At 40.0% G+C, this 27235-nt stretch overlaps 1 protein-coding gene across 1 annotated transcript in view; it reads left to right on the forward strand.

Moving 5' to 3' along the window:
• The first annotated feature begins 1408 nt into the window (after positions 1–1408).
• Positions 1409–27235, forward strand: part of SLC38A4 (solute carrier family 38 member 4) — a 67002-nt gene continuing 41175 nt past the window's right edge. Inside the window, exon 1 of the mRNA XM_032645609.1 lies at positions 1409–1488. The gene's annotated coding sequence lies outside the window, so the exon portion shown is untranslated. The remainder of the gene's footprint in view (positions 1489–27235) is intronic.

Here is a 27235-nt window from a genome sequence, read left to right on the forward strand (position 1 = left end):
GTAGTAAATAAACGGGATGGTGAACATATATGTTACATGGGCTTTTTGGAAACAAAAATTTTGGTTAATGTCAGAAAATGGTGGGGATTTTTTTAACATCTTTATTGGAGTATAATTGCTTTACAATGGTGTGTTAGTTTCTGCTTTATAACAAAGTGAATCAGTTATACATATACATATATCCCCATGTCTCCTTCCTCTTGCATCTCCCTCCCACCTTCCTATCCCACCTCTCTAGGTGCATCCACCTCACTACAAATAACTCAATTTCGTTTCTTTTTATGGCTGAGTAATATTCCATTGTATATATGAGCCACGTCTTCTTTATCCATTCATCTGTTGATGGACACTTAGGCTGTTTCCATGTCCGGGCTATTGTAAATAGAGCTGCAATGAACATTTTGGTACATGTCTCTTTTTGAATTATGGTTTTCTCAGGATATATGCCCAGTAGTGGGACTGCTGGGTCATATGGTAGTTCTATTTTTAGTTTTTTAAGGACCCTTCATACTGTTCTCCATAGTGACTGTATCAATTTACATTCCCACCAACAAGGCAAGAGGGTTCCCTTTTCTCCACACCCTCTCCAGCATTTATTGTTTGTAGATTTTTTGATGATGGCCATTCTGACTGGTGTGAGGTGATACCTCATTGTAGTTTTGATTTGCATTTATCTAATGATTAGTGATGTTGAGCATCCTCTCATGTGTTTGTTGGCAGTCTGTATATCTTCTTTGGAGAAATGTCTATTTAGGTTTTTTGCCCATTTTTGCATTGGGTTGTTTGTTTTTTTGATATTGAGCTGCTTGTAAATTTTTAAAATATAAACAGTTTTCCTTAAAACGGTGAGTGGTGCCTTAACGAGCAGAACTTAAATCATAGTGCTATTTATTATACCCTAACTCTTTCTTCATATATACTGAGGATTATTCTTACAGTGGAATCCCAGGAAAAAAATGACCACAAAAGACCCCTAGCCATGGTTAAGTGCTAGCAAGCTATCCTCTGGAGGAAGTTTAGAGACACCTATTGAAAGACTCTCTTACAGACTTCACAATGAGCACTGACAGGTATTTCTGTGTATAGGACAGATCCAATAAATGCAACCTTGACTAATGAAGAAACTTAATTGTTAAAAAAAAAAAAAGCCCACAGAAAAGCTCAACTCACACCAAGATCTTCTCTGCTATCATGAACCCAAGAAAACTGGAGCAGGGGCTGGCAGGTCCCAGGCTTCACTCTTGAGGGACAGCTGGACAACTCAGCCCCACCTGGGAGGATGCTTTTGTTGACATCTCAGGTTGCCGCCTGATGATTGGTGGCTGGGCTGGAAGGGAGGGTCCACAGGAAACGCGACACTGGGGATGCTGCCCCCTATCACATGATGGAAATTTCCACTCTTTAGAAAGGCGAAAAGAAGAGAAAGAAGGGTCTCTCAATCCACCCTTTTCCCCTGGATCCCAATCGGGAGAGGGAAGAAAAAGTAGGGTGAGTGAAGCTGTTTATATTTTCTGTTAGACTTAAAAGACTTGTCAGTGCGCAAACTTGTGGCTGGATCCCAGCCGGAAAGCGTGTGTGTGTGTGTGTGTGTGTGTGTGTGTGCGCGCGCGCGCGCGCGCGCGCGCGCCTGTGCACATGGGGACACGCACACGTGTGCAGCTCGGTCTCTCACCAGTCTGGGGCTTTGGTCCGGCGCTGTGGCTCCTCATATCTTGTTGATGGTCCCAAATCCTTATCATTTGACAAAGGATCCCCTTTGGGTGCATTACTGCAGGTTAATGACCGGATTGACTAGAAATTAAGTAAGCCGGGGCAAGCAGAGGGAAAGGATAGAGGCTGGGAGAGATCCTGTGAATCCCTTTTCCAGGACAGGTGACTGCCAAGGCTGCCTGGTCCCGGGGAGCGGGCAAGGGGTGCCTTGCGCTGGGGCGCCCACGCCCCCGGGCCCGGGATTCCCTGGGCGCTTGAATCTCGAGATGCTTGTACTGAGACCGCCATCCACCACCGTGGCCCGGCCTGCCTGGCCAGGGGCCCCGAGACCCCGCTGCAGGAGCTGGCTCTGCGTCAGCTCGGGATCGCGCTGGCAAGGTGTTACCCGAGTCGCGGGACCCGTGCCCGCGTCCTCAGGGCGGGGACATTGGGTGCAGAACCTAAAATAGACCCATCGTCGCTGACAGCTGGGCCGCCCAGGAGGCCAGCACGGCTTCCTGGGTCAGGGGTTCCGGCCCGGGGATCCGGCCCGGGAGGCTCCTTCAGGGGAGGAGGAAGGCGAGAGCAGCGCTGGGTCTGGGGGCCTTGGCTGCGGGCAGTGAACGGGTTCCAAGACTGAGCCCGAGGTTCCGAGGGAGGCATCGCGCGCCGTCGGACTGAGAAGCCTGGGGGGCGCTGGAAAGAAGGAAGGGGCGCCTCAGAAAGTGCGGGCAGGAAAGACGAGTGGAGCGGAGGGAACGCAGAGAGGACGTCGGGGAGGAGAGGAGAAGGAGAGAACGATAAGTGTCCAGACCCTGAGAGGGGTAGGAGTAGGAGGGAAAATGGAGAAAAGAGGAGAGAATGAATGAAAGGAAGGGAGGACGGAGACGGTAGCGGGGACGCAGGGAGCCCCCTGGGAGGGTGAGCTGAGAGCACCTCCGAGTCCGGGAGAGGAGAGAGGTGGGTGCGGTGCGGGTAGGGGCTCTTCGCACAGGTGGGCGTGCGTCCTGGTGGGCGCGGGCTGGGGGTGGAGGCGCGGAGTGCGGAACTCGCGCGCCCCCCAGCTCCCCTGAGTGATCCAGCAAGGAGAGGTGGAGAGTGTCCCCTTTCATGTGCCCCGGGACCAGCCCAGGAGGTGCGCACCGGGCTGTTGACTTGGTTTGAGGAACGGGGTGAACTAAGCCGGGGAACCAGAGCCAGGGAGACTCGGTCCCTGGTGTGCAGGGCATGTACGGGGGAGTGAGGGGGCAAGATTTGGGGGCCTTGAGATACTTGGCGATGACCTGGAGATCCCCACCTGCGGTCCTCCGCAGAGCCTTTAAATACCTGGGTCTAGTTTCACCGGAGGAGGACGGGTTGGCTCTTGATGTGTATCTCTCAGTGCAAAAGGTGTATCTCTACCTGTCTAAGAGGGATCTGAGACCCTGAGAGAGAAGAGAAGAGGAGAGAAGAGAAGAGAAGAGAAGTGGTAGCCTCTGCCCTGGAGGTGTAAGCACACCTGGCCAGGCACTTACCTCAGCGGCCTCCTGGTCAGGTGCCCCATCCCCCAAGCTGCTGGATCTGCTTGCTTTGTTATCGGCTGAGTAGTGGTGCACCTTGTCACCCTTAAGGAAAGGAGGAAGTGGCCAGCCTTTCACCAGGAATGGTCTGTTTCCCAATTTCCTAGCTTCCTATATTCATCTTTATCTGCTTCCCAGCAGTGCAGACATAATCATTATGACTAAATTGTCTTATGTTGTAAAGAGAGCATCCTTCATCCAGATCACAATTTCCAAGGCCTGGTAGCTTGGGTTTGTTTTAACTTTGATTATAACTTTTTGTAGACCTTAACTTTTGGGAGGAGGAGTTTTAAATTAGCCCATGGGTATTTTTTTTGTCCCCACTGCAAACAAGTCTCTAAGGATTGGGTGAGATTGGTGGACTCTCTCATATGCAACACAAGAAATCTCTGTGTGTGTGTGTGTGTGTGTGTGTGTGTGTGTGTGTGTGTGTGTGTTTGTGTGTGGTATAGTCTCTGTAAATGAATCTACAGAAAATCTGTGTTCTGGATAAAAAGTTGTAAGAACAGAGACCCTGACAAGAATATCTGATCTCCCCAAATTACTGATTACCATATGTGTTCAGAGACAGAAAGCTTCTATTGGTCTGATTTTATCACAAAACTTCAAAAAGCAGGAAGACTGGGGTAAAGGGATAAAAACCTTTCAAGCCTGCGGCAGGGATAGGAGGCAAGCTCTTCTGCCAGAGTATGCAGTACTAGGTGCTCCAAGGAAGCTAGTCTCTACTAGGTTCATGATAATAATGCCTCACACACAGATATCAATGACTATATTCCTTATATGTTCCTAAGTGCTTCTTTTATGTTAACATTTGACACTCATAACAGCCTTATGAGATAGACTCTATTATTCTACCCATTTTAAAGATCAAGAAATGGAGATACACTGTGTGGGGAGCATAGAACATCTTTGGAAGTTCTATTTGGACATTATTCTTAAGTGTAAAGAACAATTTTCTTTCACTTTGCACTTTATCATGGTCAGAACTGGACAGGTGACATCTAGGGACCCAAAACTGACTTCTTAGTCTATTAGAGACTAATCCTATCCTAAGAAAGCCAAAAGCATGACCGTGTACCTTAAGAATTAATCTTTGCCAGCCCCAGGATTGGATTGTTTTACAAGTGACATTTGAGAAATGCATAATATAACTCTGGTTCCCTTGTGAACTTTTGAGCTAAATGTCTTTCTTCTTTTAGGTCATTGTCTTTGTCCATTTCTGCAGTGTTTCTTAGGCATATATTCCTTTTTTCCCTTATCCTTTGTACTGACTTAATAATATTTTCTATTTTTTGTTTTCTTTTTTATTATTTTTTAATTTAATTTAATTTTTATTTTATATCGGAGTATAGTTGATTTCCAACACTGTTAGTTTCAGGTATTCAGCAAAGTGATTCATATATATATATATATATATATATATATATATATATATATGTATATATACATATTCAATACATACATTCTTTTTCCGATTCTTTTCCTGTTTTAAATAACTTAAACTCCTCTTTTTAAAAAAATTTTTACAAATCCAAAGTAATCATTTCTATAAAAATCAAAGGTTTCATGGAGTTTAATGACTATTTACATATCTTAGTATGTATATAAATAGTATGACAATTCTGAAAAATGTGCTTCCATGTATCACATGAAACCATCTCACATGCTACTGCTACCCTGATGACATCTTGCAGGAAGGTGAGGAATGGAAGAAGGGCAGAGACAAAAGACAGGAAAGGAAGAGTCTTCCAAGCCAGACTTTGAACCAAGCCCCTTCCATGTGTAAATCACATTTAATCTTCACATGATACTCCGTGGTCTAGGTGTTTGGTATCTCCATTTTACAGAGGAGGAAATTGAAGCTCAGAGAAATTAAGGGAAGAGCCAAGGGTCACAGAGCTAGTAAGTGATGGGGCTGGCCTCAGAACTGTGGTCCCTCCTGTGCCAAAGTTCCTGCTTCCAATAAAGACAGCAGTAAGATAAAGACTACTTGGAGAGCAAAAGCTTAAAGCAACAAGAAGCTCAGAGAGGTGGTACACAACAGAGCAGCCTGTGAGAGGTGGGGGAATGCAAAAACCAAATCACTTTCATGTGCCTGCTAATTTTCTGGTCTTCCTTCCACTCTGTTTGCAATGACTTAATTCTATTCATTCATTCCACAAACAACCATTGAGTATCATTATCCCCCAGAAAGTATATTAGGGAGTTTCTTTTATCCTTGTCTCCCTAACACCTAGCACAGTCCAGGGCAAATACTGGGTGCTCAAGAAATGTTTGTTGAATAAAGGAATTAGTCTAGTGGGGGAAAGAATAAATAAATAAACAGTTGTGTTAACAGCATGTGAAGGGCCAGGGGAAAAAGTCAGATTTGAGCACTCTGCCACAGAACCTGGCTTAGGAAAGGGGTCAGAGAACATTTCTAGACCGGATGATGCCTGAGCCGGGTTTTGAAGCAGAAATGAAAGTCAGCCAAGCAAAGAAGTGAAGGAAATAGGGGAGGATTCTCGACAGAAAGACTGGCCTAAACAGAGAAAGAAAGAAGGAGACATTGGGGAATTTAAGAGTTCAGTGGAGATTGCTGGGGGGAGGCAAGGGGGGTGGGGGGAGGTGTGGTCCGGAGGTCCTTGCATGGTGTCTCTGCAAATGTCCCATAGCTCTGCCCACCCCCCTTGAATGTCGGAAGTGAACTGTGCTAACAGGGAACAAAATAACTGAATACAGGAGTCAGCAATACATTTTATTATTTTATCATTTTATTATGGCCCTATAATAGAGAACTATAGTTTAATTTTTATAATGTTAGTGTTTTAAAACCTAAGCTCAAGTGCAAAGACCAGACTTTGTTGTCCTCTGTATGGGAAAACCAAATTATTTTTCTTATGTTCAAGGGGATGTTTTATTTTAGCATAGGTACAATCTACGCAATCATGAAAATTACTTCCAAACAAATGCTTTTCTATGTTTTTCTTAGGAGGTAGCTTGGGTAGAGGGGGGGATTTCTCTCCTTATTTTAGTTTTTAATGGTTTTATTTTTTATTTTAGTGTGCTAGAGAAGAATCAGGAAGTAAAAATGTATTTTTAAAAAATGAGGTGAGGGCTTCCCTGGTGGCGCAGTGGTTGGGAGTCCGCCTGCCGATGCAGGGGACACGGGTTCGTGCCCCGGTCCGGGAAGATCCCACATGCCGTGGAGCGGCTGGGCCCGTGAGCCATGGCCACTGAGCCTGCGCGTCCGGAGCCTGTGCTCCGCAATGGGAGAGGCCACAACAGTGAGAGGCCCGCGTACCACAAAAAAAAAAAAAAAAAAAAAAAATGAGGTGAGAAGACAGTAATGAATTTCATCCTCTTATCTGCAAAGTAGACGTTTACGCTAGTTAAGAGTCTGGCTTTTGATAACAGACTTTGACAAACTTAACTCCCAATGTCTCCTCTTTCTTTAGGGATCTTTTATGCCAAGTTCTCCTTGCAGGCTCAGAGGTCTGCATGCCACGTCACCACTTCCACGTTTGTAAAGTAGTCTCACTCATGTTGTCATTAGTATGGGAATTCAAAGAGTAAATGAAACCTATAAATAATCCAAAACCTAACTTCAGTTAACAGATTAAAACCTCCACTTTTTAGCATTATGTCCTTGGGCAAGTTCCTTAATCTTTCTGAACTTCCATCTCTTCATCTATAAAATCAGGATCATAATAGTATCGGCCTCCTGAGATTGTTAAGAGGATTAAATGTGTTAACACATGTAAAATTCTTAGACTAATGCCTAGTATATAATAAACGTTCAACGTGTGAAAGCTCTTATTTTTAATGTTACTCCCCCTGCCACCCAAAGCACTATTAGAAATGTTAACAAATGTCTATACTAAGTGTTCTTTGATCATGTGTTTTCCTCTAACTGCCGTAACTAAAATGAAGGAAACGGAAGAGAGGAAATGAAAAACGGGCTAAATAATACTCATGCAGGACAGTCCAGCCCAGATAATATCATTCCCTGTATAATAAGATTGAAATGTTCCCTTGTTTCCTGTTGGCTATTCGCACCTATTGCTTCAGATAAATCTACCATGTATCCATCATTAAAATGAACATCATTTCCGGTTCCCTTGTCTTCTCTCATATCCGTCTCATTCGGTCGCGGCTGTTGCCCTGGTATCTCACATAAGTGCCTGGGGTAAACAGACACTCATGCGTGTTTGTTGCATGAAGGAAGGAGGAAAACTGTCCTCCCCCCCACCTTTTTTTTAAAACAATATTTATTGTTCAACTAAACACTATTTCATCGCCATGTTAAAGGTCTTTACAAAGTAAATCTGTATTGTTCATAGTCAATATAAATATTTTAAAATTAAATTATTTATTCAGTGTGCGTTGTTGCACATAATTAAGCATGCAGGCTTGGGAGTCAGGGAGTGTGGATATGAATCCCAGTGCCATCATGGAGTTGGGCTTCCTGGATTCGGATCTTGGCGCCATCCTTTTGACTTTTTCCTGGGTTCAAATTCTGGCTCGCTCACTTGCTATCTGAACCACCTTGAGCAAGTCGCTTAACCTGACTGCTTCATTCTCTTCATCTGTAAATGGAGTGAAACCATTCTTATTTCAGAAGGATTTTATGAGAATTAAATGAGTTAATATGTATAAAGCATTCAGAAACATATTTGGCACTTTGTAAGCATTAGAGGTGTTTGTTAAATTAAACAGTTAAAAGAAACCCCGGTTTTCCAGTTAGATATAATCACAAGTACTTACTTTATAGAATTAATTTGATGATACTGCATGGCACCTTATAACCCCCCCAAAATGTTACTGTTACTATTGCTATTATTGCAAATCTTTCTGTTTTGTGCTCTAAAGGAGTTGGAGCCCTGCCTCACCCTTTCCATTCTTGGTCCATTGGAAGTCTTATTGATTCTACCTTACATTTTCCTCCCCACCCAGTGTTTGTCCTGTCATTTTGCCTTGCGTCATTCGCAACTTTTACACCACATACGCCTCAGGACAAGGACTTTGCTCTTTGTTTTGGCATAATTTTATAACACTGGGTACACTCACACACTCACGGTACTATAAAAATGTTAAAGAAGAAAAGGAAAAAAGATGCAATTCACCAGGAGGCAACTTTGGCCGCCAGCTGATCAGGCTGTTTGCAGTGTTGGCACCCCGTGCGGGCTGCCCAGCAGCATCTCCGGGGCTGGCTGGTGCCTCGCGGGTGACGCGCGCGTCCTGCGGGGGCGTGGGGAGCATGAGCTGGGTCGCGGCGCGCAGGGAGGACCGCGGGAGGCCGCCGCCTGGGGACGCTGCACCGCTCACAGGTTTGCCTGCCGAAGCTACGGATGGCTTCGCTAGAAAGACCAGGCTAGAGAGTGAGACGAACTTGGAGGGAGAAGTAGCAAAGAACTGAAAAAGGCGGGGAGAGGGAGGCGTTCGTTAAAGAGAGAGGCTAAGGGCTTTCTGTTTTGGGAAACGTTTCCTGCGTGCTACGTGGGGCTACACGCTATGGTCTTAGTTTCCGGAATTTTTCCAAATGGGAGAGAGGAATGTGGTACCTGGATGCAGAATGTTCCTGTAAACTAAAAGACCAAACTGCCCTTGATTGTTCGTGAGATCGAACTAAAGGGGTTCTTGTTTCCAGCCTTGCTTTGTGGATGTCTGGAAAGCAGTCAGATGGTTGAGAGCACTGCAGAAACAGAGGCCTCTGTGATGGTCCCGAGAAAACATTTCATCACGGTTTTATTCCTTCTTGCCTTTGAAGCAATTCTTTAGTGACAGCACGTCTTTAAAAAAAGATCTGACACTTTTGGGGCATTGTTCTGCTGTACTGTATTTATTCGTGCTGTACGGAGGAGTCCACACTTTTGGTTGACTTGTATATATTTAAACTTTTTATTTTAAAGTAATTATAGGTTCATAGGAAGTTGCGAAGGTAACACAGAGAGGCCCTATATAGCTTTCACACAGTTTCCTCCAATGGTTACGTGAGACATAATTTTCTTACAGTAGCAAGACCAGGAAATTGACATTGGTGCAATATGTGTATATATTTTCTGTGTCATTTTATCACATGCAGAGATTCATGCAACTACCACCACAACCAAGATACAGAGCTTCCATGTCACAGAGGTACAGAACCTTTATAGTCACACCTCTTTCTCTCTACCAATGGAAACTAGCTATTTTCCTTCTTTATATTTTTATCATTTTGAGAATATTACATAAATGGAATCATAATGTATGTGATCTTTTGGGGATTGATTTTTTTCATTCATTCAGTGTAATGCTCTTGAGATCCATTCAAGTTGTTGTATCCATAGTTGGGTCCTTTTTAACTGCCAAGTAGTATTCCAGTTGCTTGACTATATTTACTGGTATATTTTTTCCTCTCAATTGATATACTTATTTAGAACTTCAGTTGGATTAAAGACGTGCTGAAGGCACTTGGTAACGTGAAAAGTATGAGGACAAAATCTGACTGTTTTTCTCTTAAAAATGACATTTGTACGATAGGGCAAAAGGATGTATGAACTACATCTCCATTTAAAATGGAGGCCACTGGAGGGGTGGAAAGGAGGAAAGGAATAGGTCAGAGAAAGTATGTTTTCAGACAATAAGGTATAAAATCTAGCACCTGTTAAAATTTCCACACCCATATAATAATGTATTCTGTGATTTTACCTTTAGTTTAGACAACTCAGATTTCTTGAAACTAACAAAAACAAAACCCCTGCAGTAGGAAACCCTCTGCCACATAGCTGGTAACTCAGGGACAGACGCATGGCTGGAAATGCCAGCCAATGGCCCTTTAGTTTGATAGGGGTCACCAAGAGTCAAAACAGCATCTTTAGCCCCAGGGCAACTATCAAGGGTCCAGAGACAATCAGTGTTACCCTACTCTGGCCTTTCATCCCACCTGTCAATGGGAGGAGCATCTCCTAGAGATCACTTAAGCCAGATTTTAAAAGAGGATGTTATCCTTCACCTGAATGTCCACAAGCATGGGGAAACTGGACGCTGGTGGCTGTAGCTGGCTAAGGGAAATGAATCACTTCTGAATAGTATGGAGAAGAGATAGGCTTGGCCCCACTGTCAGCCAGCTCCTATTAGAGAGCTCTTTACCCTGCAACACCACCGTAGCCCCGAGCAGAGGAGAAAACAGAATATCCACTGCTCTCTGAAAGTACACATACTCCTTTAAGTTTTTAGAATTTCACATTTTGGAATTTCTGAGACATAACAATTCACAAAGTAACACAAACTATCAGTCTGGAACACTGACTAGACCCAAGTTTAACTGAAGGCATTGCCTTAAGTCTCCATGTTAATGATTTCTGTTACCAGGAAAATATTCCTGATCTGAAACACTGCCCAAGGATGGAGAGTAGATACGGGATGCTGGTTCCAAAGCCTAAAACACAGAGAGGCTCGTCATAGGTAAAATAAGTTACACCTCCTTTGACAGGCAAATCTACTTTTCTGAATCTTTCAAAATGGAATATAATCGTGCTGTCTTTATGATTTATTTTATTTTGTGTAAATGTTAGATGCCCTGTGTTGATTCACAGGCTGTTCTTCTGGGTCCTATCTCCTGTTCTTGGACCAAATGGTCCCACAGCATGTGGTGGGGTAGATAACTCAGCCCTGTAATCTTGAAGGAGCCAACACTTCACTATAAATGGGGAGACTAAACAAAAGGCCCATTGAGTTTTGTTTACCTCTCTTATGCTATTGACTTATATGACTAACGATGACAGTCATTGGCGTAGGGGAACAGTGACATAAAATATAAGCACATACATAGACTATGGGTCTCAACATTGCAGGAGTTGTTTTTTAAGGTGTGATGGGAAGGTGTGTTTGTTTTCTGAACTTTTTCTATAAAGAGAAGAAATAGAGCTTTTCTGAAAGATACATAAAATAGAAATACCTCATGTATTGTATCGATGTAGAGAGAAATCAAGCATGAGCTGTACAATCACTTTTGAACAATTTTGTAACACTATAACAGTATCAACACTTTGAAGAATGAAACCAAATCCAACGCTTTACATTACATTCTATACCAGAATTCCAGAAAGTTCAAACTCCTTAACCTGGCGGTCAAGGTCAACCTCAGCCAGACTGTACACAAGCATTCCGTTTGAGCTAAAGTAGACTCTAGTTGTTTTGATATTTCTGGGCCCAAACTTCTGATCCCATTTCTCCTGCCGGGAGCCCCCCTTCTCTCTCAGAAGCCTCACCATTTTTCCTGCATGACACCTGCTCTATTCGCCCCAACTCTCATGCTGAACCCTCCAGTTCAGTTCCATGACTTAAAGATGGGGATCCTATAAAGAATAGTGTCCAACACAGAGTAGGTACTCGATGGCCATGGAACTGGGCTCTAGACTCGGGGTTGTGAGTCCTGCCCAGCCAATCCTTCACCAGCTTTGGTCTTTGGATAAATTACTCAATCTTTTTGAGCCTAAGTTGCCTCACTTGGGAAATGGGGAGATAATAATACATACCCCAAAGTTTGGGATAGCACTGATTTGACACATGTGAAGTGCCTGGCACAATGCAGGGCTGTAATGAATCTGATTATTACTAGTGAGAACTTAAAAAAAAAAGAGATTTCAGACTTTACAGAATTAACAGGATAATGGTGTGGGTGCAGGATGATGACCACAAAACTTGATTGTTTAGGCCTCTCAGTATCTTTCAACCCTAATTGTTATCATAAGAAGGAACAGAGTCCCTCTACGCCTGTCAACCAGGAAGAGAGAGTCTCCAACTGCCCACCCACTGAGACTGGACACAAACAGATGGAAACAATGATTCTTCCCTTCTTAGATCTAATAGAAATATGTGTGGCTTGGCACAGATTTTATTTTTGGTTAGAGATAATCAAGTGATGGAGGAATTTCTATAAAGAAGGGAACAAATGCTAGATTCAAAGAGTAATTACAGCAGTCTCATGATGAATCATCTATCCTTGAAGCTATTTACAAATACAACCTGTAGCCTTAGAAAAGGGAAAATTTTGATGAATTGACTGGCTGTTTGAGCTACATAATACCAAATTACTAGATTTTCTAATACTTCCCTACAAATAGGTTGGTGTTTTACTGAAGCATACCTTCAGTCAAATCAAGGGCATAACCATTAGCACTTTTATTGGTTACAATGAGGTCTAAACAAACCCCTTTTTTGTTTTGAATTACAGACCTAAAAAGGAAGTGTTTAGACCATAGCATGCAATTACAAACAGAACAGCTATACTTTAAATAAATAGCAAAGTAGATTGGGTTTGGGATAAGGGGGGTAGGCCCATAGAGATTCTGAATTTTTCCTGTTCCTGGGGCCACGCCTTAAATAATTACTCTTTGTTAAGTGATTTGTGTGCAAGTGTTTCAGAATAACACCCCCCTCCGAAGGTGTCCTCAAAATTAGGTGAGGTGCATATATGCACATGGATATATATATAAATTTCACAGGCACAGGGGAGGGAAATTTGCTTAAAAGTCTCGTTTGTCTAACTGATATAGAAAAACTCTGTTAAATGATTGGGGAATGGAGTGTTCTGGTTAAGAGGAAATTATACCTTCCATGGATTGGCAATTTTCAAAGAATTAGAACACAGCAAGATCCATTATCAAGTCACGATTTTATCAAATATAATTTAATCTTTCTACGTTTCAGAGTACCTTAGGCTCACCATTGTGAACTTCATCTGTAACGGCAAAACTCAAAAGTGCCAGTTAATAGAAATTTCTGGTTGGTTGAAGAAATTTATAGTATCTTCCTCTGCTTTCAAACTTTGGGGAGAAATATCAAGGAAAATACATGTAGTAGTTCTGAACTAGGAAATTTAACCATTTTTAAAACGGAAAATTTCTAACATATTTCAAAGTAGAGAATGGTATAATGTAACTCCATCTTCATTCAACTTCGACAATTATTAATACTTGTCTGTTGCATTTCATCTGTACCCAAGCCTTTCCTTCCTACTACCTCTACCATAATCATTACTAGATTATTTCTAAGCAATCCCAGTCATCATACAGTTTGATCCATACATGATTCAGGATGTATCTCAAAAAGATGTCTTTAAAAATAATTAAAATACCATCACACCTTAAGTAAACCAACATTTCCTTAATATTATCAAATATCCAGGCAGTGTTCAAATATCTGATTCTTTCCTCTTTTTTGTTTTACCCTTAGTTTGTCTGAATCAGAATTGAAACAGGTTCACACGCTCATTGGTCGATGTGTCTCCTAAATCTGTTTTTTTTTCTTATATTGCCTTCATTTTTTTTTCATAAATTTACTTATTTATTTATTTTTGGCTGTGTTGGGTCTTTGTTGCTGCACGCCGGCTTTCTCTAGTTGTTGCGAGCGGGGACTAGTCTTCATTGTGGTGCGCAGGCTTCTCATTGCGGTGGCTTCTCTTGTTGCGGAGCATGGGCTCTAGGCACACGGGCTTCAGTAGTTGTGGCACGAGGGCTCGGTAGTTGCGGCGCACAGGCTTAGTTGCTCTGCAGCATGTGGGATCTTCCCGGACCAGGGCTTGAACCCGTATCCCCTGCATTGACACGTGGATTCTTAACCACTGTGCCACCAGGGTAGTCCCCTAAATCTGTTTGAATACATAGGTTCAACCATCCTTCATCTCTTTTTTTCTTTCCTCTTGCAATTTATTTGACGATGAAACCCAATCTTCTGGCCTATAGAATTTCCAATATTCTCAATTTTGTTGATTTATACAACCTTAAAAATGTCAAACTCTATAATTTTCTGCCCTCTTCAATCTAACCCTCATGAAATTGCTTCTGTTTTAAAGAAAAATTGCACCTTGTTGTCATTTCTTTGCCTGTTTCCTTGAGGATCCTCCAGCCTACATTTTGCCCAGTTTTGCACAAATATCCTTCCTCTTAGTATCCGTAATTTACCTAACATTTCTTCATGATAGAATCTGGTCAACCTAGAGTGCCCTTTCAGTTTGGTTTCAAAATGTGGACCGGTCTACTAACCCCGGTGCTTACTCAACTTTCTCTAAGATTGCAAGACATCACCAGTAAACAGTAGGGGTTGTTTAGATTTTTAAACTGTGCCACATGACTACTTTTTTAAAAAGTACTTTTCTATTACTGATATGCAAAGATATATTTACTAGGAAATTACATATTTGGGATTCGCTTTAAGATAATAGAGGAGGGGAGTGGTGGTTTGGAGGCCGTGGTTGATAACTGTTGAAGCTTGATAATGCACATGTGAGGTTTGACTCTATTATTCCATCTACATTTGTATAAATTTGAAATTTTCCCTAATAAGAAATAAAAATGAAATATACTACATAAGCGAAGTTACATAATGAAACATTTCACTTTGGGAAACTTTACTGTAATATTTTTGCCCAGGACAATCAAAAAATCATGTCTAAGGAGCAATATACTTGCTTTTCTCATTTTGCAAGTCTGGTTTGCCTAATAACAGTCAGTTTTAAGGTTAAAATAATCAGCATTAAATAATATATAAATAGAACGGGGAAATGGGTTGGAGTGATTGAAAATATGACTCCTGCAGAGGTGCTTCATAGGTTTTGTGATTTGTCTAAGCTGCCTTTTTTAAGACTCTAGGATGCAGAACCAGTTGACACACCCCTGTGGTCTACCAATAGCTGACAAAAGACTCCCTGGAGAGGAATGGCCCAAACCATTTGACTATCCCATAAGAAAATACGCTGGGATGGATTTTGACAGTCATACTTACAAGCTTCCTCTGCTATTATGCCAGATGAACACCCAGGTTTTATTTTCCAAGGTGAAAGTCAAAAGCAAAACTTTACAAAAACCTATTAGCTTTTAACTCTAGTTTGGGTTCTCTTTATTCTGTTTAACGATTGACAAGATAAGAGAATTAACACCTATGCTTACATTAGCTATATATACTAGAAAATACTTTTCAAAGGACATTTAGCTTCCATTAATAGTAAATTTCTATTACTTCATTGGTACTACATTTAATAAATTAATTTAATAATAGTTAATTTTTAATTATAATCTGCTAGGCAACAGCAAAATTTAAGATTCTAGAAACATTTTAGTGAGCAAAAGGTGAGAAGTCGAAATTTAATTGTATTTATCATCGTCAATTTAAAATATGTAATGATATCAGTGGTGATATTTTTACTTTTATGAGTGTAAAAATATTTTACAGATTCACTCAGGATTGGCCCCAACCCCGGAAACCATATCTTCTCTTAAGCTATTTAATTACTCAACCTGGAATTCTCCCATCATGGACTTTTCAGGAATTTGATCCTTTCAACTGGTGAGAGGTTATTCTATACCCAGATCCCCCAGTCCCTCAAACATGTATGTAAAGTATCATGCAAAATAAAAATAAGGCGTTATATTTACAAATCATGTTTTTTATAAAACGGTAGTCATCAACCCAAATTCTTACATTGCTGTGGTTGTGTCTTCTTTGTCAGAGTCACTGTCATACATCCAAATACCCCACACCTTTCAGATTTCTTTTGTAAATAATAATAATAATAGTAGCAATACTACTTAGAAACAGTCTAAGTGTAATCTTTGGAAATATTCTTATGGTCCCATATGAAAATGTTATTACTATACACATTTCCATTTTGCAGAATATCTAATCTGGACCTGGACAACTAACATAGTTTTATATGTTTCTTTAAAAATAGTTCTCCTTATCTTAGAAACACATATAGGCTTTGTGTTGCAATGGTTGCTATGGCAAGTTTGTATATTTTAATAAATACCAGACCAGAGTAAACAGACACCACAACAGGCCAAGGTAGCTGGAAACATCAAGATCATGTCAGCATTTCTGTTATAAATATATACGTCTTCAGGATTTCCTACATGTGAAATGTTAACTCCAAAGCAAGTTAACACGAGGCAATGAATGCTAATGTTTAAGAGGCTGACTATTTTAAGAAGCCCACGAAAAGAAGCTATTTCTCCTGGGGATCTGTGAATATTGCAAATAATGAAAGTTTGGGGACCATTCCTGGAATGTTTGCCAGTAGGCTTAGGGACTAAAGTTGCCACCTGGTTTTCAGCCAAGGATACGGAATGAAATGTGTAAATTGGAGTTTAGTTAATATATGATAACTGTTCTTCTGAATCAAAAATAATCTACTGTTTAAGAAGGTTCTCATAAAAATATTAAGTTCCTAGGCTATTTTATGTGGTTCACCGATTTAAAAATATACAACCAACAACAACAATTAGTATTTCTATATCTGTATCTCTATTACTATAACCCAAGCCCTGTTCTAAGCTCTGTACATGTATGATCCCACTTGCAGAAAAGCAAATAAAGAATACACATGCCTTCTTTAGTAAGTTACTGTGTTCTGTGCAAAAATAAGAAAGGAAGGAAAGAAGGAAGGAAGGAAGGAAGGAAGGAAAAAGTAATAGAATAAAAAGTCTTAATTTATCAGTCTGCTCAAGATATAAAACAAAGGTCATCTCCATTTGATTCATAGAGCTATATATAGAGAGCAAGATAGGTGCTTTCTAACCCTTTAGAATCTTTGACAAGTCATTTCCTCCCCTCCCTCACCAAATCTACTCAGTATAGGCATACTGTCTCATGTACATCTTGCGTCAATTATTCTCAAATAATTTCAGTGGTCACAGCATAGAATAACTAAGTATGATTAGATGAGATAATGCAAAACTTGGAAAGAAAATTGTTTCTTAAACATTTTTGGTGGAAACTCATGCGCTAGGAGGCCATGTGACCGCATCTGTTTCTACACATTGAAAATGAACATGTACATTCCTCATGGGTAGATCTAAACTTGGTGATAATGCAAATAGAAACTGAATACTTTTATTTGCTGAAATCCTAGGAAAAAAAGCATAAAAAGAATCTTGCAGTTTTCACTCTAGCTGGAGTGAGAAGACATCTAAAAATGTGTTTCATCTCTTTGCCACATATTTCTAAATCCTTATATTAGTGCAATAAAAAACTAACTCTACTGGATATTAAAGAAATATTTAAATAATATTTCTTGTGACTAAAGCATGACCAGAAAACACTGAGTAAAATCCTTAGGGGATTTTTCAACAACTCACTAAAGCCTCATTTTTTCTATTTCATATCATAGTTCTTGTTCCTGTTGATGCTTTTCATAATTGGACATGGGACAGACAAAAATCTTGCTTACTTAATGATTGCCCCAGGAAAACCAGTCTACATGACTGCACTTTGGACAATGAATAATGCAACAGATTATTTATTGTTATCCTACCACCAAATAGTGGGACCGATTTAAAAACAACAGCTAAATTTACATTATAAAAATTAAACAGGGTTGTTGAGACCATGAGTCTTAGTAGTCTGGATAAGTATTAAGCCTCAAGACATCCATATTGATGTAATACATATACTTAAACATTATTCTGTTTAGGATAAAGACGGAGACTGATGTCAGTATATTTACACTCATGTGGGAACAGCTCCGTAAGTCAGCAACTGGAAGACTAACTGTTTGAAAGAGGGGGAGATGGAAAGAAAGTAAAATCTCAGAGTGGACATCACCAGCTTCTACCAGTATTATGTTTATTCCCGTTTCTACCCACAGCACCTAGGAAAAAAGTGGCCTGTTTCCCAAAGAGCATAAGATTATTTGATAAGAACACTAAAGATTTTTACATAAATCTTTTTACATGTTTTTCATTTCTATAAAACTTTCTGTTTGAAAACACCTGCATGTATGTTTCCTCATTACTAAATTTCTTAGAACATTGGCCTGAATGTACTAAAAAAATTTGACACAACAGTCTTCTAAACTTCAACTCAAAATCTAACCAGTCTTATCTAGGTTAACCTCAAATGAATGAGAAGTAGCATACGCACATGCTTGTAACTTCCCTGTATTTAAGAGGTGCAAAGATGGAAGCTGTGGGTCCTGTTTGATCAAGAAGTTGCCTCAAAGAGAGCCAGTCGTCCAGTCACGTTGCCAGCTTATCCAGACACTGATTCATAATGACTGAAAAGGTCTTACCGTTGAATCAACTGATTCTGATTAGACCAAAACTATGTGGCTGGACAATTTGAGAATTAGTATGAAAATGCCAGCCATCTCAAATCCCAGAACGTAAGCAAAAGGTGGACCATTTACTGTGGCATCTGGAACATGCGTCTTGGTACGTTTGGGGGTCTTCGTGTTTTGCCAATCTCACAGAAAAAATAATCCAAAGCAAAGCCAAATCAAACCTCCCAAAATCTACCAGCACGTTTGCATGTTTAAACTCTGGCTCTGAGAGCAGGTTCAGGGGTAAATATGTACCATGGTACCGTTCAGCTTCACAGGTTGGTTGGTTAATGTTAAACAAACACGGCTTGCAAACCATGTCTTATTACGAGGTTGTTTTCTGAGATTCCATGGGTCAGGGTCAAAACCTGCCATTTTCTAGCTTTTCAGCAGCGCTAATCAATAGTCTAACAGATGAAATAATAGTCAAATAAACAGTGACAATACACTTCCAAAGCAAAAGGTGTTGAAACCAGTTTAATTCTATGAGCAATTTTGCTAACGTTGCGTTACCCTTATAATCAAACAGCCATAAAAATACTTTTTATGTTTAGAATGCTTAAATATCCATTATCTCATTTTATCCTCACGGTCATAATGGTTCTTATTAGACCCAGTTTTAATGAGAAAACTGAGTTCTAGAATATTTACATGCCTTTATCTACTTTTCAACAGACTTATTCAGTAGGTACCAAACTAGATTTTGAAGTTAGTGACAATTCCTTAAGTATACACATCTAACAAATACTTACATGTTTGAGATGTGTCAGATACTCTTCTAAATGTTCTAGAAATAGGGACTTAGTTAATCCTCATAACAGCAGGGTGAGGTAGGTACTATTATTATCTCCTTTTTACAGAGGAGGAAACTGAGGCATGGAGATAGCAAACAACTTGCCCAAAGTCAGATGGTCACTAAGTGGCAGGAATCAGATTTAAGTCTAGGTAGTCAAGGTCTAGAAGCTATAGTAGATTCAGCTCCACTGAATAAGACACAATGTCTGCTCCAGAGGACTCCAAAATCTAGAAGGGTAGACACATAAACAAATATGCTAGTACAGCATGTAGGCCTAATAGCAAAGCTTGTAGGAAGCAGAGATAGCACAGAGGAGGGAGGGATTAATTCTACTTTGTAAAGTCTCTCAACTAGTAGATAGCAGAATGGGGATCACAGCTGAATCCTTGAATTTGAACTCCAGAGTCAGTGTGCTCTCCATTTCATAGGGTAACTCCACGTTTAATAAAAGAATTTGGAATTACCGTGAGAAAATAGCAATGCACTTGCAGGACGATAGCATATGAACCAAAGGATAACAGCTGAGTTTTTTAAATAGGGGAAAAAAGTACTGTGGATCCTAATAGATATAATTATAAACATAGATACAAATCTCTCTATATATGTAACATAGAATATATAATGTAATATACATGTAGATAACCACAGAACTCTTGTGTATCTCAACTCAACTGTAAAGCTCTCCGGTTTCTCTAAAGCTTGTGGTCGGTCAGAAAAAACAGAGCCAGATGTTCAGAAGTAGAAGGAAAGCCTAAAGAGGAAAACCTGATGGCATCATTCTGGGTGTATAATAGGTGTTCAGTGTTTACTCCCTAATTGAATGATTGATTGATTGGCTGATAGAAAACAGGAAAGGGAAAGAAAAAAAAAGACTAAAGGCAGTTCATTTCATTATTCACCTTTTAACTTGGTAAAAATTTTGATAAAGAGAATTAATTAGCTCTAAATATTTAGAATTGGAATTTTATGTCAACATATCAGAATTTTATGTCCAATGTGCCTCTAGCGGACACCCACTTTGCTATTTCTTTGATAGCTATATAAGTGTGGCTACCATCTATTTACAGTTCTAAGTTTTGTGGTCCAAACAGTGGCAAAAGGAACTCAACGGGAAGAAATAAATAAGTTTTGCCGGTTTGAACTATAGTCATGTTTATAAGTGTATTTTCAGCACATATGAAATCCTCAATAAATGAATGAATGAATTCCATTTGCTTCTTCCAATGGTCTTGTTGTCACCCAGGAATTATATACTTTTTAGAAGCGAGAAAACAAAGACCCAGATAACTTACCGAGTTGATAGTTCCACAGCTAGTAAGTGATGGAGTGAACCCAAATCTACAGAATCAAGTGCAAGGCTAAATGTCAGCATAACGAAAGAGGAAGACTTTGTTCAGCCATTCAGATTCTTTGGGTGTCAGAGGTTAGAGGGATGAATAGATACAGTTTCAACACAAAAACGGTGAGCTCCTCTCAGACCTCTGAAAAAGCTGTTAAAAGCCTTAGGCTTCAAAGGAAATGTCATTTTAAACTTGAAAAAAGGCCACAAGCAAAATTATTTTCATCAATATGACTGTCTTATGCCCATGTAAAAATCAAATAACCCATCATTAAAAAGCAAGTATCAGTCTTCCAATTGTTATTTATAATACTACACTAGATACTATAAAAAAAGAATTAGAGACTATAGATGCTTGCAAATCAGGACATTAATATCACTGAGTAAATTACTCTTATATAATTTACTTAGTTATCAATCTTTACTTAGATGTATTTTTTAAATAATTAAGAAAAATTTAAATAGGTTGAAACTTAGATTCTAATTTAAAAAAGAATCTTCAAATATCTAGGAATGTGGGACTTCCCTGGCGGTCCAGTGTTTAGGACTCTGCACTTCCACTGCAGGGGGTACAGGTTCAATCCCTGGTTGGGGAACTAAGACCCCACATGCCACGCAGTGTGGCCAAAAAAAAAAAAAAAAATCTAAGAATAACTTAAGAGTCAAGATTTGTATAGTTAAAAATTCAACTCCTGTAAGTCTTGTAATTAACTCCTTAACTCCTTATATATTTTACATCATTTGAAGCAAAATACCTCATGAACCTGAATTTTTCTGTTCTTAGCCAAATTATAATACAACAAACCTGGTAGTCCAAACACAGAGCAGAGGCCCCAGCCCACTTAAACACACCAAGGATGCAACGCACTCAAGAATTGCCTCGTGCTACCCTGGTGGTTATTACTGTTTGCAGTAACCTTAATTATCACTATTTCTAACAAAGCACATTTTCTTCACATAGCCGAAACTGTGAGCTCTATGTGGCATTGCTGGGCTGGTCTTTTTTTATGAACTCATTTGAACTGAACAGACCAAAGAAAAGACATGGCCCCCTGACCCGCTGTGATCCCACCAGTGACCTCTCCAGTCGTGTTTCTCAGCATTCCAGGAACAACAGGCAGCCAGGAGCAGTTTCTTACCTCTTCTCATGCTGTCCCTCTGCCTGCAGTCCACTCCCCATGCCATTACTCCTGGCCAGCTCCTGTTTATTCTTTCAGTCTGAGACTAGCTGTCACCTTCTCCAGTAAGTCTTCTCTGTCCTTTTCAAGCTGAGTTGGGTGCCACACTTCTCCGACCCCTCAGTTCTCACGGGCATTTCACCTGCCACATTATAGCATCATGACTACTTAAGCAATGGATTCCCTGGAGATACCAGGGCTTCTTGAGAGCAGAGACTGGGTCTTATATGTTTTTGTCTGTCTTGCCTGAGCCCCTACCATGAAGCCTGACACATAGGTGTTCAATAATATTTATTGAATGCACAAATGAAGATGACTGCTTACTAAGCTGTAATAGAAGTTGACTATCTCACAGCATTATGAGAAAACACTGAGGCTCCAAATGTATTTAAAATCCCATTTTTCTCAACAATATTTTGAGATCTCTTAGAGTACCTCTTGCTGATGGGGAAAAAAACAATCCATCCCTCCAGAACAAACTGGACATATATAATTTCATCTAGACCCTAAATAACTCACAAGTGCCCATTCAGAATGGAAGATTTTTTTAAAGAGAGTTGATTGTTCCTAGTCAAGCACCCAAAATATTCTCACTAAGAACAGAGATTTAGCTAGTGGCTCATGTCTGGCATTGATTAACAATTGTTACAAAACCTAAGAGAGGAACTCTTTGATTTTGTTGTTTTTGTTTTTAATAATGTTTATTGGTTTTCTCATAGTGAAAGTAATCCATACTTTTTAAAGGTTATTTGGGGCTTCCCTGGTGGCGCAGTGGTTGAGAATCTGCCTGCCAATGCAGGGGACATGGGTTCGAGCCCTGGTCCGGGAAGATCCCACATGCAGCGGAGCAACTAAGCCCATGCGCCACAACTACTGAGCCTGTGCTCTAGAGCCTGTGAGCCACAACTTCTGAGCCTGCCTGCTGCAACTACTGAAGCCTGCACGCCTAGAGCCCATGCTCTGCAATGAGAGAAGCCACCGCAATGAGTAGCCCGTGCACAGCAACGAAACGTAGCCCCCACTCGCCACAACTAGAGAAAGTCTGCGTGAAGCAACGAAGACACAACACAGACAAAAATAAATTAATTAAATAAATAAATTTTTAAAAAAAAGGTTATTTGGAAAATATAGATGAGAAAAAAACATTATCAACATTTTCACAGTCTGGAAATAACCACTCTTTGTATTTTGATATGTGTTCTTTCAGGCATTTTTCCCTTGGCCTGAAAAGGGAAATAGTATATTATACATTAATATATAAAAAAGATATGTTTTTATATATTATATGTATAATTTTAAAAACAACACAGGGAGCATATTACTGTTAGATTTTGTATCTTGCTTTTGAAAACTTACTATAATTTTCCGATATCCTTATTATTCTTTGAACATTCTTTGAACACATCATTGGTAACTACTGCTTAATATTCCGGGAATGCAGCGCTCTATAAAAGGACTAATGGCTCCTTACATATAGCATGGGCTTTCACTTTACCATCTCACAATTGACTCTGCGCATAAGAAGGAACTACTGCATTTTAATATATGGCAGGATCCTCAATTAGAATAATTATTAGAATATTTCTTGTTGCAACCCTTAAATAAATTCTAAAGAATTGTTTTGGATGCACAGATTGAATCAGTACATTTAATAAAGACTTTCATTCAAAATTTATACAGTACCTACTATGAACCAGGCATAACCTAATATTAATAAGGTAAACAAACAAAACAGATTGCTTACAACTAATCTAAATCGGCTGTCTAGACATACTTGAATCCATCCCCAAACCTCGTAAATATACCGTCTGCCCCTCTACTGCTGTCCTGAAGAATGAGGTCAAGACATTTACTTTTTCCGAGTCAGCTTTCCTATATTTAAAGAAAGATTTGTGCTACCAACTGTAAACCCAGCCCTCCAGGAAGTATAATTCCTAACTCATGCAACACATAAAGAACAAAAAGTTCAGTGCGTCTTGTCATGCTGGACACTGCTAACACCTGTAGCAAAGGACAGTACATCTGTCAACAAGCATACTGCAAAGAGCTCTGACCGCAACATGGCTGGGCCCTGGGGCTGCTTACAGCTCAGCGAGACAGAGCTTCCCGGGCAGAAACCTGCCCTCTCACTGAGGAGACCTGACTCAGGAAATCCTCTGCGTTCCCTGAAAAGTCCATTAAGAAAGGTCAACATCACTATTATATGTCTTATTCTGCTCAAAAATTCCTTTGAAGAACACTTTACGGTGGACTTGCATTCCTTATTTCAATATACTGGTGAGCCCACCTGAGCATATCTTTTGTTATTAGGGGCACTGATTCTTTTACAGGATGGTTTCATGTCATCACCTTTCCGGAGAGCCCCTTCCCTTTAAAAATTCTGCTGGGAGCTCTTCTGTCTCCTTTGCCCTCTCTCTCCTCCCAGTACAGCCAGGCAGCCTATTGGGTCCCAGCTCTAGAAACAGTTGGTTGTCTGAATTCAAGCAAGATGACACCAGATTTACAAAGTCCAATCACTGATGAAATTACAAAATCCAAATACACAGAAATTGTTCTGGAAGAGAATTTGCTTTGAAAGGAAAGGGACGGGAGGGACTACGAAAGAGAGCAATAGAAATGAATGTGCTGCTGCCAAATAGGATGTAATTTTTTTTGTTTGTTTTTTTGTTTTGTTTTGTTTTTGCGGTACGCGGGCCTCTCACTGTTGTGGCCTCTCCCGTTGCGGAGCACAGGCTCCGGACGCGCAGGCTCAGCGGCCATGGCTCACGGGCCCAGCCGCTCCGCTAGGCATGTGGGATCTTCCCGGACTGGGGCACGAACACGTGTCCCCCGCATCGGCAGGCAGACTCTCAACCACTGCGCCACCAGGGAAGCCCAGGATGTAATTTTTAAACCATCAATTGCTATTAGTTAGAAAGGCAGTCGACTCAGTTTGGCACCATATTAATACTGTATTCTGTATGAAGAACTTAAATTAGCAACGTGATTTAGTTATTTAGGAAGTGTTGTTGTAATTTAATCATTATAATCAGACATCTCCTAGCAGGGCTATTTTCTCAAGCAGGCATTTTAAAGGATAAGAATCGTTCTTCAAGGCGAGCTTTTAAGAGCTCTCATTTAACATTTAGAATTTAAGTACATTATTTAAGTTATAATCACCCATAAGCCACACAGACCTTGTTATCCTTCTTCACCTTGGTGTATTTGCTTAAGCAGAAGCCTGGAATGAACTTGTGATACCCTTTTCTCTGCATCATTTCCATGTGGGATCAAGAAATGAAATGGACCAGAAAGATTTGAGTTGCTTGAAAGGCAAAATGGAGAGAACAAAATATCATGAACAGCATGAGCTGTCTTCTAACTAGTTTTTTTTTTTTCGTCAGCTAAGGCTAAAAGGAATTTTCTATTTAGGTCTGTGGCCAAGTCAGTATGTTTGTCAACCTGCACCAAACTTGTTTGCTAATTTTGCAACACAGTGACTATTCAAACATTTCCAAAATGCTCCATTGTATAACTGTAAAGGTGGTTTAGGCTGGGCTCAAGAGAGGGGGATGCTGTCAACCGAGCAATTTCCTCAGAACACGTGGGTTGTTGCCCTTCTCTTGGTCAGGGAGGTTTTTTTTGAACAAAAAAGCAGGGCCTCTCCCAGGGGCCAGGGCTGGGCAGCCTCTTAAGGACTCATATTTGAGAGGGTCCCAAATTTAGACTTTTTGAAGTTATCATCAAATAAGGCTATTCATTAAGACACTTGTATTATATTTGTGTTGAGGTGTTATTTTGTGGAATAGGATCATTGAAAAATGTACGACAATTTAGAAACCCCGTTCAGGATTTTTAAAAAATTGAAAAAGTATATTTGGAGCCTCAAAAAATAGAAGTCGCCTAAGCTTCCATAGATATCTGAAAGACTCCGCTTAAGGGGAATTAGAAAATTTTTCATCTCTATTTCTATGTTTACAATTAATTTGGTATATGGCTTTTGGGGGTCATATTCATATTTTTCTTGTAGTCCTTATTTCTTTTTCTGTAAATTGAGATTAATAATTTCATAACCATGAAGAAAGAGACCTATAGCACCCCTATGCTTCCCTCACTCTGCAGGAAGGACCTACGTGCTCAGGTCACCCCTAGGATAACATGAATTCTGCTATTTGAATGATTTAGGAAGATTTCTGCAACATTTCTGTATGGTTTTTCTTCTTTTTCTTTTTTGCATGTATTCATACTAAGAGAGATAAGGTGAAGAATTTGGAGGGCCAAAGAGTGACATCAAAAAAGATCACATCACCCTAAGCCTGAAACCCAAAAGCCAGAGAGTAAATCCTATGTTAAAAAGAAGTAACCAAAATCTTGTTTCTAACTGTGGCTGTGCTAGTGTTTTCCATTTCTAGAAGTGATTTGGTCAGACAGACGTTTACCTATAATACTATAAAAAAAAAAAATAGAAAAGTTGGATTAATGCACATTTTGTCCGTATTTGGAAGCACTAATATTGGCTGTTGGATGAGAACAGACCTATAATCTTGGAAACTGATCTACTATACCAGATTTTGAGTTTACAAATCTAAAGCCTGGATATGATAAAATTCTCTTCTTGGAAATTAAGACATCTTAAAGACACAGAAAACTTAACAAGAAACAGAAGCAAGGAAAAAGGTAGGTGACCTAAAGGGAAATTGAAGTAAGGGCAAAGAAAAGTAAGTGAATACAGATACAAAGGCGATAAAAAATTATTAAAAATTAGGTCATTGTGTTTCCTAGTTGTTACTGTTGCTACCCATCTTCTTCCAATTTGACTATAAGCACATCGTATTGCCAAGTATTATTTTGTCCCATGACTAAAATTAGAAATTTGGGTACAGTCATGATGAGAACAAGAGGTTGCCTTTCCCAGTGTCATTGAAAAATGCCATGATGATCTGGCTAAGGGATTTTTTTTTTAATTGTTGACCAATTTTAACTTTATCCAGCTGGAACTTTCCCTTCGAAGAAATCGATGAATGTAGAAATTTGAAACAAGATGAGCAATGCTTTTAAGTATGGGCAAGAAAAAAACCTGATTCAATGCATGGATGTGATCTGAATCAGTTTATTTTGAGTCAGCAATTTTGTACTTTTAATAGGTAACATATGGGGATATACATTCTAGGACCTTCTCTGTACTATTTGAAAAGAATAGCCACAGATTAATGGGAGGGGTCCTGAAATGGATGAGTTACCACCATATATTCTCTTTCTCTATGTAAAGGAATATGAAGATTTTATTGCAAGTTTCTTATTTCTTATAGAATGATCACATAAAATTCACAGCGTGTGTTGTGAGCTAGTGAGAGTGCTAAATGGAAGCAGTAGTATAAGAAAGAGTCAAACTACCACTGACCCCACTTTAAATCCTTTCCATCTGCCTTCTCTTCTGCCATTGTTCTCAGACAGGCAAATAGCACCAAAGCTCGGCCATCAGCCAACATCCTCAGCACCCTTCTTGTCCCTGTCTCTAGCTCCACCCTATCATCCCATCTTATTCCCTTCCCTGCTGATTCTATGATTTTCTTCAGAAGCTTTCAAGAGATCCTGATCACAAAAATCTGAGTCCCAAGATTTAGCGCCTTCTACAGC

This window comes from Phocoena sinus, chromosome 10, assembly GCF_008692025.1.
Source record: "Phocoena sinus isolate mPhoSin1 chromosome 10, mPhoSin1.pri, whole genome shotgun sequence".
NCBI lineage: Eukaryota > Metazoa > Chordata > Mammalia > Artiodactyla > Phocoenidae > Phocoena > Phocoena sinus.